The sequence below is a fragment of the Psammomys obesus genome, unplaced genomic scaffold, assembly GCF_907164565.1.
Source record: "Psammomys obesus unplaced genomic scaffold, mPsaObe1.curated_primary_1811, whole genome shotgun sequence".
In the NCBI taxonomy this organism is placed as follows: Eukaryota; Metazoa; Chordata; class Mammalia; order Rodentia; family Muridae; genus Psammomys; species Psammomys obesus.
In genome coordinates this window covers 17403743-17414119 of record NW_026596120.1, presented here as the reverse complement: position 1 = coordinate 17414119, position 10377 = coordinate 17403743, and the positions used below count along the sequence as shown (strand labels likewise).

Genomic DNA, 10377 nt, shown 5'->3' with positions numbered 1-10377 from the left:
CTTTCTTTCTTTCTTTCTTTCTTTCTTTCTTTCTTTCTTTCTTTCTTCGAATGAATGAGTGAGTCAGGGTCTCTGTAGCCTAGGCTGGCCTTACATTCACTGTTGAGTGACCAAACTTCTGACAGAAGGTGACCTTCAACTTCTGATACTCTTGCCTGTACCTCCCAAGACCTAAGATCACAGAGGTGTGCACCACACTCAGTTCAGTGTTGGGGATCAGCTCCTGGGGTTCTTAGATTTTCAGTAAGCGCTCACTGAACAGCTACATTTCCAGCTTGGACAGAATCAGTATTTTAAGAAACAATTAGACTAAGAAGGTATAACTGAAAAAGACCTATGAGATGGCTCAGCAGTTAAGGCACTTGCCATCAAACCTGCAACCAGAGTTCATTCCCAAGACTGGTGGTAGAAGGAAAGAACTCCCACTAGTTGTCTTCTGACCTTCACACACAGACACACACTGGTATCCTTTCCCTAAGTAAATGTAACAAAGCCAAAAAAACTCCAAAAAACAAAACAAAACAAAAACCCCCACCCCAAATTTAAAACAACTGGACTGGAGCCTGGTAGTCCTAGCACTAAGGCAGAGGCAGGTGGATTCCTGAGAAGGCTAGTCTAGTTTGGTCCACATACTAGTCAGGACTATGCAGTGAGACCCTGTCCAAACAAGACCAAAGCAAACTCAAGTGGAGAGAGGGCTCAAAGGGTTAGAGCAACTGGGAACCCACAGTCAGTCCCAGCACCCGTATGGCAGCTAATAACCATTTTAACTCCAGTTCCAGAGGAGCCATTGCCCTCTTCTAGCCTTTGTGGGCACTATACATGCTGTGAACAGACAAATATATGCAGGCAAAACACCCAGATGCATAAACATAAATATAAAAAACAAAAATGAAGAATTCTTCAAAAACAAAGCTCAACTGGAGTCAGGTGTAGTTGCACAAGCCGGTAATTTCAGTACTAAAGCCTGCAGCAAAAAAGTTACCCTAAAGCTTAAGAAAAATCTGAGCTACTTAGTAAATTTCAGACCACCCAAGTTACCAACTGAGACTTTGTTCAAAGACAGCCTCCAAAAAGGGAAGAAAGAAAAAAAAAGTGGCCAGGCAGCTGTGGCCCATGCCTTTAATTCCAGCACCTGGGAGGCAGGGGCAGGCTGATCTCTGAATTTGAGGCCAGCCTGGCCTACATAGTGAGTACCAGGACACAGAGAAACCCTGTCTGGAAAAACAAAACAAACAAAAATAGTGATGTATTCAGCAGATCCTTTCTACTAGTATCCTGTTTTTAAAAATATTAAATTAATAAGGGGCTGAGAGATGGCTCAGGTTAAGAGCACTGGCTGTTCTTCCAAAGGTCCCGAGTTCAATTCCCAGCAACCACACGGTGGCTCACAACCATCTATAGTGAGATCTGGTGCCCTCTCCTGGCCTACTGGCTCACATGAAGGTAGAATACTGTCCAAATAATAAATAAATCTTAAAAAAATACTAATAAGGATGGAGCCGAGATGGCAGCATGTGCTTGCTGCTCTTGCAGAGGACTGTAGTGTGGCTCCGAGAGAAACCACAGGGTGTTTCGAGGTCATCCAAGCTTCATTTCCAGAGGATCTGATCCTTTGCTGACATCGGCACACACACGACACACATACATAGCATGCCTATGTAACATACATATACACACATGCATGCAGGCAAACATTTATACATATAAATAAATCTAAAAATAAGCAAAAAGGAAACCCTTAAAAAAAAGAGCTGTCCAAAATGTGTGTATGGTTGCATACCTCTGTAGCTATACTTAGGAGGCAGAGGCAGGAGGATTAGAAGTTGTTTTGTTTTTTTTAAAAAGTAGATGTCCTTTATTTTAAATAGCTATGTTGTCTGATGTTTTTTTAAATTTTTATTTTATTTTTATTAATTATAGTTTATTCACTTTGTATCCCAGCTGTAGTCCCCTCCCTCACCCCTCCCAATCCCACCCTCCCTCCCTCTTTTTCTCTTATGCCACTGAGGATTAGAAGTTTAAGGCCAGCTTTAACTGAATAAATTGAGTTAGAGGCCAGCTGGGGCTGTATGAAAACCCGATTCAAAAAATTCACAGCTGTGAGACAGAGGCAGAGGCAGGCAGATGTGTTTCCAAGGCCAGCCTGGTCTACATAGAGAGTTCCACACCAGCCAGGGATACATACAAAGACCTTTTCTCGAAGAAAACCAATGCGAAGCCAGCCATAGTGGTGCGCGCCTTTAATCCCACCACTCAGGGAGGCAGAGACAGGCAGATCTCTGTTGAGTTCAAAACCGGGAAACCCTGTGTTGAAAAACAAACAAACAACTCAATTCCCCAAAATAAACAAAACAGTAACAACAACAACAAAACCTATTTCATTTTTAAAAATTTATTTAATTTTATTTTATGTGCAGCAGTGTGAAGGTGTCAGATTCCTTGGAAATGGAGACAGTTGTGAGCTGCCATGTGGGTGCTGGGAATTGAACTTGGGTCCTTTGGAAGAGCAGCCCTGTGCTCTTAAGCACTGAGCCATCCCTCCAGCCCCCCATTTCATTTTTTAAAGTGGTTTTTTTTTTTTTTTTTTTTTTTTTTTTGACAAGCAGGGTGACTTGTGGGTAAGATGGGCAGGAGACTCAAGTGACATTACCCACTTCCTCTGGTGTTGGTTAGTATGCCATAATTATATTTCTGTTTGGTACTCACGAGTCTTCTTCTGTTCCTGCAGGGTCTCTGCTCTCCAGGAAGATAAAGCTTTCAAAACTGCCTGGCAGTGGAAGGTGAGGTAAGACACTTGAAAAAATTCTGCAAAGAAGAGAGGAAAGATAGTGAGCTACTTGGTAGCACAATGAACCATCCAGTTTTTAAGCAGGAACAGTGAGGAGAAAGCTGTCAGTAGACATCCATTTATTCAGTGGCTCTGGGGACGGAGCCCACGGCCTAAAGTGTGTTAGGCAAGCACTCTTACCACTGAGCTACACTCTCCTTTGGCCATGTGGGTCATCAGGTGTGGTGGTAAGTACCTTTACCTGGGGCTGCTCCAAGGGCTCCAGGATTTTTGTAGACACATAGAGAAGTCTAAACGTTTCAAATCTTTAAGGGTATGTGTTGCTCTAGATCCATCCTATTTGAGACAGTCATAGCCTTTGGTGAGTGTGCCAGCTGAAGGGGAGCTGAAGGGCAAGTGAAACACTTGGAAAGGGTGTGTCATATTCAGGGAAACAGTGCCCAGTGCCCAGCTTGGTTGCTTTTTTTGGCATTTACTCTTCATTTCCATGGACGTTGGTTTGTATCTAAATGTGGGTATCTACAAACTCCCCTTACAGAATTCTGTTCACTGATTGCTCTATGTTTTGGAACAAAACAATGGATTTTTTTGATTGTTTTGAGACTATGGGTCTCACAATGCAGCCCTCTGTGGGGTTAGAACTTTGTATAGACTACGCTGGTCTGAAGCTCAGAGATCTGAGCTTCTGCCTTTCAAACGGGAGGATTAAAGTAATATACCTTCACGTTGGTCCTGAAAAAAAAATATTAAAAAAAATTTTTTTTGAGACAAGGTTTCTTTTTGTGTCCCTGGCTGTCCTTGAGCTCCCTCTCTAGACCAGGCTGGCCTAACTTCTAGAGATCCACCTGCCTCTGCCTCTCAAATACGGGGACTAAAGGTGTGTGCCGCCACTACACGGCTGCTCCTGCTTTTTTTAAGAATTAATTTTTTGCCAGGCAGTGGTGACTTAGGCCTTTAGTCCCAGCACTTGGAGGAGCCAGACACAGTGGATGTCTGAGTTCAAGGCTAGCCTGGTCTACAGAGAGTTCCAGGACTGTCAGGTCTACATTGAGAAACCCTGTTTTGAACAACAAAGTTAAATTTTTAGGGTAGCTCACATAGTGTGGGTTTCAGATAATGAGAACTGAAGACATTGCTTTGATTTTTCAAGTGTTCTAGTTATCTTCTCTTTTAGCCCTGTAGCTGTGTTGGTAATATCTTCGCCTGAGGCGTCCCAGGTGTCCATGGAGATTGCTTAAGATGATTCCAAAGTGGGGGTGCTTGAGAAATGGCTCAGCAGTTAAGAGTATATGTTGTTCTTTCAGAGCATCCAAGTTTGGTTTCCAGCACTCACACAGCTGTTGACAACTGTCTGTGACTCCAGTTCCAAAGGATCAGACCCCCTCCTCTGGCCTTTATAAGCACTGGGCATGTGCATGTAGTGTACAGATACATGTATGCAAAACGCCCATACACGCAAAATAAACATAGCAGTGAAGATGAGTCCAAGGCTTTCTGTGGTGGAAATGAAGTTCTGCGTTGATTGTCGTAAATACATGTCTTAATTAGCTTAGTTATTCTGTAAGGTTAGGTTGGCTCTAGCTAGTTTTTGTGTGTATTACCAGGGATGGAAGCCAGGGCTTGAGCATGCTAGGCAAGTGCTTTACCTCTGGGTTAGAGCCCCAGCCCTTTTAAAATTTGAGACAGGATCTTGGTAAGTTCTCCAATTTAGCTTCCCAGGCTCTTCACAGCCCAGGCTGGCCTGGAACTTATCTTGGCCTTCCAAATTCTGGGATTACAAGGTTGAAGAGATGATTCAGTGGTTAAGAGCTTATACTGATTTTCTGGAAGACAGGAATTTGATTCCCAGCATCCACATCAGGCCACTCAGAGCCACTTGGTGATTCCAGTTGCAGAGTATCCAATACCTTTAGCCTTTAAAGCATCTGTACTCATGTGTACCCCAGACAAGTTATTAAAAACAAAGGAGATGTTCAGATTATGGGATTGCAGGTATGCCTCTGCACCTTTGGCTCCAGCAGATTTTGCCAAGAAAAGTGATGTAGGAAATGACTTTTTTTTTTTTTTTTTTTAAAGACAGGGTTTTTCTATGTGGCCCTGGCTGCCCTTGGACTGTGTAAACCAGGCTGGCCTCGAACTTAGAGAGACTACCTGTCTCTGCCTCCCTATTGCTGAGATTAAATGTGTGCTACCACAGTCTCAGTTAGTCTTAGATGTTTTATTTTTGTGATTTTGGTTTTTTTTTGGGGGGGGGAGGTTAATAATCAAATTCTAAATGGCATTTTTTTTTTAATTTGGCTATTAAAACCTTGGACATCATCCACATTTTGGACACTAATGTATTATTGAATATTTACGTAAAACATACTTCTCATTACTATAAATGTTCTGTGTATATTTTCTTGCTTGAGTTGGGATTTGTATCAAATCTGCCATAGCCTTGCTAAAGGAGAGTACAGCCTACTGGTACTCTTGAGCAGGGCTAAATTCTGGATTTAGGGGAAAATAAAGTTGATTGTGTCATATTTTTAGATCTTTGAGCAGTGTTGGAAAGATTGAATTGCCTGAATAAGAAAATTTGGTAGGAGAGTAGAAGAGAGGCTCTTTATTAAAGATCTAAAAATAGAATTCATTAAAGTCACAAATAGAAAACATTAGGATTCCTGTCTCATCCTTTCCTGTTCTGGGTTTGTGCTCTCTTTTCTGTTGCAGCTGCTTACCTGGAGAAGATCACAGTATTTTACCAGTAAACAATGTAGAGCTGCAATATTGAATAGGATGCCTGTCTGTGTAGACCCTAACACTGAGAGTGCCAGTCTGAAGATATGGTTGGCCTAGGGGTACAACGTGAAATTCTGACTCAAGAGAAAAAGGGGGTGGTGGTGGTGGTGGAGAAAATGATTGAATTCGCCAGGCGTGGGTGGCATATGCCTTTAATCCCAGCACTTGGGAGGCAGAGGCTGGCAGATCTCTGTGAGTACAAGGCCAGCCTGGTCTTGAAAGCGAGTTCCAGGACAGCCAGGGCTACACACAGAGAAACCCTGTCTTGCAACCCCCTCCCATCAAGAAAAACAAAACAAAACAAAACAAAAAACCCCAAACAACTGAATTCCTTGGGTCAGGAGGAAATCTTCAGCAGACAGGGCTTGTGTGGTAGCTTGTATTCACAAAGCCTTTTGTATTTCTCTTCTAGTTGGGCATTGCTGACTATAGAGAGGCCTCTTCCATATGCCATCTAGTTTACCTGTAATCAGGTCACCTATCTGGTTTCTTTTTTAGAGGAGGGAGTCCCCTCTGATCTTAACAGCTGAAGAAAATGACTTCCTGTTTAGGCTTCTCTTGCCCCAAGCTGCCAGTGCCCTTTCTCTCTGTGGTGTGAGGGGGTGGAGGAATGTCCTGGCCACCCCTCTTCCATCCTGTCATGGGGTTCCAGGGATAATAGGGTCTATTGTGGGCTGTACCCAAGGCACAGCCGTTCTCTTCAGTGTCAGCCTTTCTGTGGCCTCTGCCTGGGCTGCTGTAGTAACTGGGTGTTGGGCTGGGCTTGTCTCACCATGCGGTATTGCTGTTGAGGGGCTCTGGAAGATGATGCTTATACTTTGGCCCTGGGTCTGAACTCTGATATTTGTCATGCTTTGCTTGCTTTTTTGAGATAGGGTCTTACTTTGTAGTACAGGCTGGCCTTGAACTTGAACTCCTGCCTTCTGAATGCTGGAGTATAACATCACACTTAGTTTATGCCATGTTTTGAATTACTGCTTTTGAGGTGTTAAGGGTTCAGGTCCAGGGCCTTGTCTGTGTTAAGCTAAGCAAGCACGCCACTACTAAGTTTCATCTCCAGCCCCTCATATCTTTTTTTGTTTTGTTTTTCTTTCTTTTTTTGAGTTTTTCTTTTTAGATAGGGTTTCTCTGTAGAGCATAACTGTTCTGGAATTCCCACTGTAGATTAGCCTAACTCACAAAGACCCACCTGCCTCTGGCTCCTGGGTGCTAGCATTAAAGGAGGTAGGCATGACCATGCCACGCCTCCTCACATCTTGATAAACATTTCTTGTTTTGTTTAATTTTGTTTTTTGAGGCAGGGTCTCTCTCTACATAGCCCCTGGCTGGCTTTGAACTCACAGAGAATCCACCTGCCTCTGCCACCATAGTTCTGGGATTAAAGGCGTGTGCCACCATACCCAGCTTCTTCATAAACATTCTGTGAACCCCTTATGGGCCTGAGCCTTGTAGCAGATTTGAGGCCATATTTGGAGAAGCACACTTGCTGCTTCCAAGGGTGGCTGTGTCTAATCATAGGAGGTTGGGCGCTCCCTCTGGGCCTTTCACATGTTCCAAATCTTCTAACACATAGGATTGATTTGTTTATGAATGAAATTGCACATTTAAATATATTAATTTACTTATTTTGATGCTAAAACTCACTGAAGATGTTAAATACTAGACTTACTGGTTAGGCAAGAGCCTTTAACCAAAAAAAAATTTTTTTCTGTTTTGATGCTGGGGCTTGAATCCAGATCTGTATACATGTTAATTAAACATGTACCCTATTACTAAGATACACCTTTAGTCCCAGGTTTCTTAAAAAACAACAACCCCAAAACAATACCAACAACAACAACAACAACCAGATTTGTTTTGGTGATAGATGCTTTTTCCCCGGAGATCAACTTGCCTTAGTCACTTCTGTCCCTGACCCCGGCCACTGGGTTCCTGGAGAAAGTGTGTGTCTGAGTGCATGTGTCTCTGTGTTTGATGACTTCGTATAGAGAGCTAGATGTGTGACCTGTTGTGCTTTCTCAGGTTCTGTGAGGGTAGATGAGCATGTAGGGTAGGGGGCAGGAAGAGGTGGAAGGCTTTCTCTGAAATTGCAGATAGCTGATGTTTGTAGACTTTGGAATGGTCCTGGAATTCTTTCTCAGCCTTCTGAGTAAAAGATTCCATTCTTTGTCTTTCCTGGTAGCTCTCCTCTGCTTCTGTCATCTCCATTTCTGTCCTCCCTTCCATTTTCTTTGTAAAATACTAGGCCAGTGTTTAAGCTATGAAATCCACCCTCAGGATGTTCTAGTCCGACTCAAACTGTTTTATCCTTTGCCTGAGCAGGGTGATGTTTCTTTCTGTTTAGGAGTCAGAGTACCATGTCATTTTTGCCAAATGAAGGAATAAAACATGTACCATGCTGAGCTATAAGGTTGTTTTTAAGGGGGATTCTTCTCCATAGGGCTTGGTGATGCTGTGGTGACTTGACTCATTCACGACTTCCCAGAGATGAGGTTTATCTAAGGGAGGCCTGTTGCTGTTGGGCAAGACTTGGTATGATGATATTGGACAGTGATAACAGTGTCCTCAACAGTAGAAACCTGAGCTTGAGGAAGTAACTTCCAGATAGACCTGAAGATCCTCCCTTTGTGACCTTAGACGAGTCCTTTGACTTCTTTGCCTTCGTAAAACTGGGACAGTGTTCCCAGTAGGCTGTAGAGGAAACAAATGCCCAGCTAGCACTGTGATCTGAATGGTGCCTGGCATCTGTCTGATCACTGGTACTTGTTATTTGCCCCCATTCATTCATTGATTCATTCATTCATTCATTGATTCATTCATTCATTGATTCATTCATTCATTCAGAATTCTGCCTGCATGTACACCTGCATGCCGGAAGAGGGAACCAGATCTCATTATAGGTGGTTATGAGCCACCATGTGGTTACTGGGAATTGAACTCATGACCTTTGGAAGAAAAGCCAGTGCTCTTAACCTCTGAGCCATCTCTCCAGGCCCCCCCCCCCCATGTTGGTATAAACTATGAGTTTGATAGCTAATAAAAGTCGTAGCTTGGAGATGGTGCTGGCTCAGTGGTTGGGAGCACTGGCTCTCACAGAGGGCCTGGTTTGATTCCTAGCACCCACATGGCAGTTTACAGCTATTTATAATTCAGCTCCAGGGATCTATAGCCCTTTTCTGACTTTTCTTAGCATCAGCCGTGCATGTGGTGCATATACAGACATGCAGGCAAACACTCATACAGGTAAAGTCTTTTTTATGTATTTTTATTTTTTGAACTTTTCAAGATAGGGTAGTAGCTCTGGCTGCCCTGGAACTCACAGCGCTCCATCTGTGTCTGTCTCCTGAGTACTGGTATTAAAGACATGTGCTAGCATACGAGCCCTAAAACAAACAATAAGTTTTGAAGAGAAGGGAAACAAACAGGCCCTGGAGAGGTTGCTCAGTGGTTAAGAGCTTGTTGCTTTTCCAGAGGACTCGTTTGGTTCCTGTCACCTCTTCCTCTCCCCTCACCTTTTAGCATACTTATCTTCTCCTCACAGAATCCGATAGAGAACAATAGCAAGTCATACATCTGACTGTCTGAAGCCAGTACTTCTGGGGTGGGGTGGGGTTGATGGTCTCTGTCTACTTAGGAAAATCATAGTATATGCCATACATTTGTCTTCCCTAAAGATACAATAGCTGAAGGTCAGGAACAGAAATGACTAAGGGACAAGGCTTTTGGTCCCAGGGGAAAAAAAAACCATTCATATCTCTGGAATAACCTGTTTTTTTAAAGAAACCTGTGGCTAGGGGTGTACTTTAGTGGTAGAGCATTGTTAGCATGGTCCCTAGTTCAGTCCCTATCACCAAACCCAAATAAAGAAACCCTGAGTGAAAATAGGTCCCTTTCTACCGTGGACACTGTAAAGCAGACTCCTTGTTTTGGTGGAGTGGTAATTGATCTTTTTAGTTTATTTCAGATTTGGATCTAGGGTGGAGAAAGCAGATCACCAGGGGTGTACCTGGTGATGCCGTGTTCCTTAGCTGGGCTGCAGGTTTCTGCTGTATCCTAATGGGCTCTGTTTTTAGGCATAGAGATGCCGCACCAGTGGGTGACTGGGTTAAGATTATTTATATTTTGTGTGTACTTTTCTGTTTTTTTGTTTTGGTTTTAAGGTGCAATGACATTTTGTCAGCATTCATGTCATTCATGTCTCTATGAGGGTGTTGGACCCCCTGTAACTGTAGTCACAACCATGAGCCGCCATGTGGGTGCTGGGAATTAAAGCCTGGTCCTCTGAAAGAGCAGTTAGTGCTCTCAACTGCTGAGCCATCACTCCAGCTCTACTTTTCTGTTTTGAAACAGCATCTCACAGGGTAGCGCAGGCTTGAGTCCTCTTGCTTGAGCCTCCTTAAGTGCTGTGAGTTACTTTGGAGACAGTGTTTCTGTTTTGGACCAAGTTGGCCTTAAACACAGTCTTCCTGCTTTGTTCTCCCACACGTTGGGGATGTGGGTGTGGGCTAATGTGCCCAACTTTGAGTATTTTTAAATTTTTAAAGAATTTCCTTATGTGTATGTGTGTGTGTGCTTGCACATGTATGTATTTATGTGTGTACATGGTAAGTGTGCAGAGGTCAGAGCATAATTTGTACAAGTTGATTTTTTTCCACCATGTGGGTGCTGGGGATCAAGTTGAAGTTTCCAGACTTGATGTCCAACTCTTTCACTCCACCTAGCTGGCCCTGAAAATATTCTTACTCATTCTATCTATCTATCTATCTATCTATCTATCTATCTATCTATCTATCTATCTATCTATC

General features: G+C 43.2%; 1 protein-coding gene across 7 annotated transcripts in view; it reads left to right on the top strand.

The window, feature by feature from the left end:
* Positions 1 to 10377, top strand: part of Dag1 (dystroglycan 1) — a 37799-nt gene that overhangs the window by 6599 nt on the left and 20823 nt on the right. For 4 of the 7 annotated variants that reach the window (XM_055629726.1, XM_055629727.1, XM_055629725.1 and 1 more), the window contains exon 2: positions 2732 to 2788. The gene's annotated coding sequence lies outside the window, so the exon portion shown is untranslated. The remainder of the gene's footprint in view (positions 1 to 2731; positions 2789 to 10377) is intronic. The other 3 variants (XM_055629729.1, XM_055629728.1, XM_055629732.1) reach the window with 1 other exon arrangement.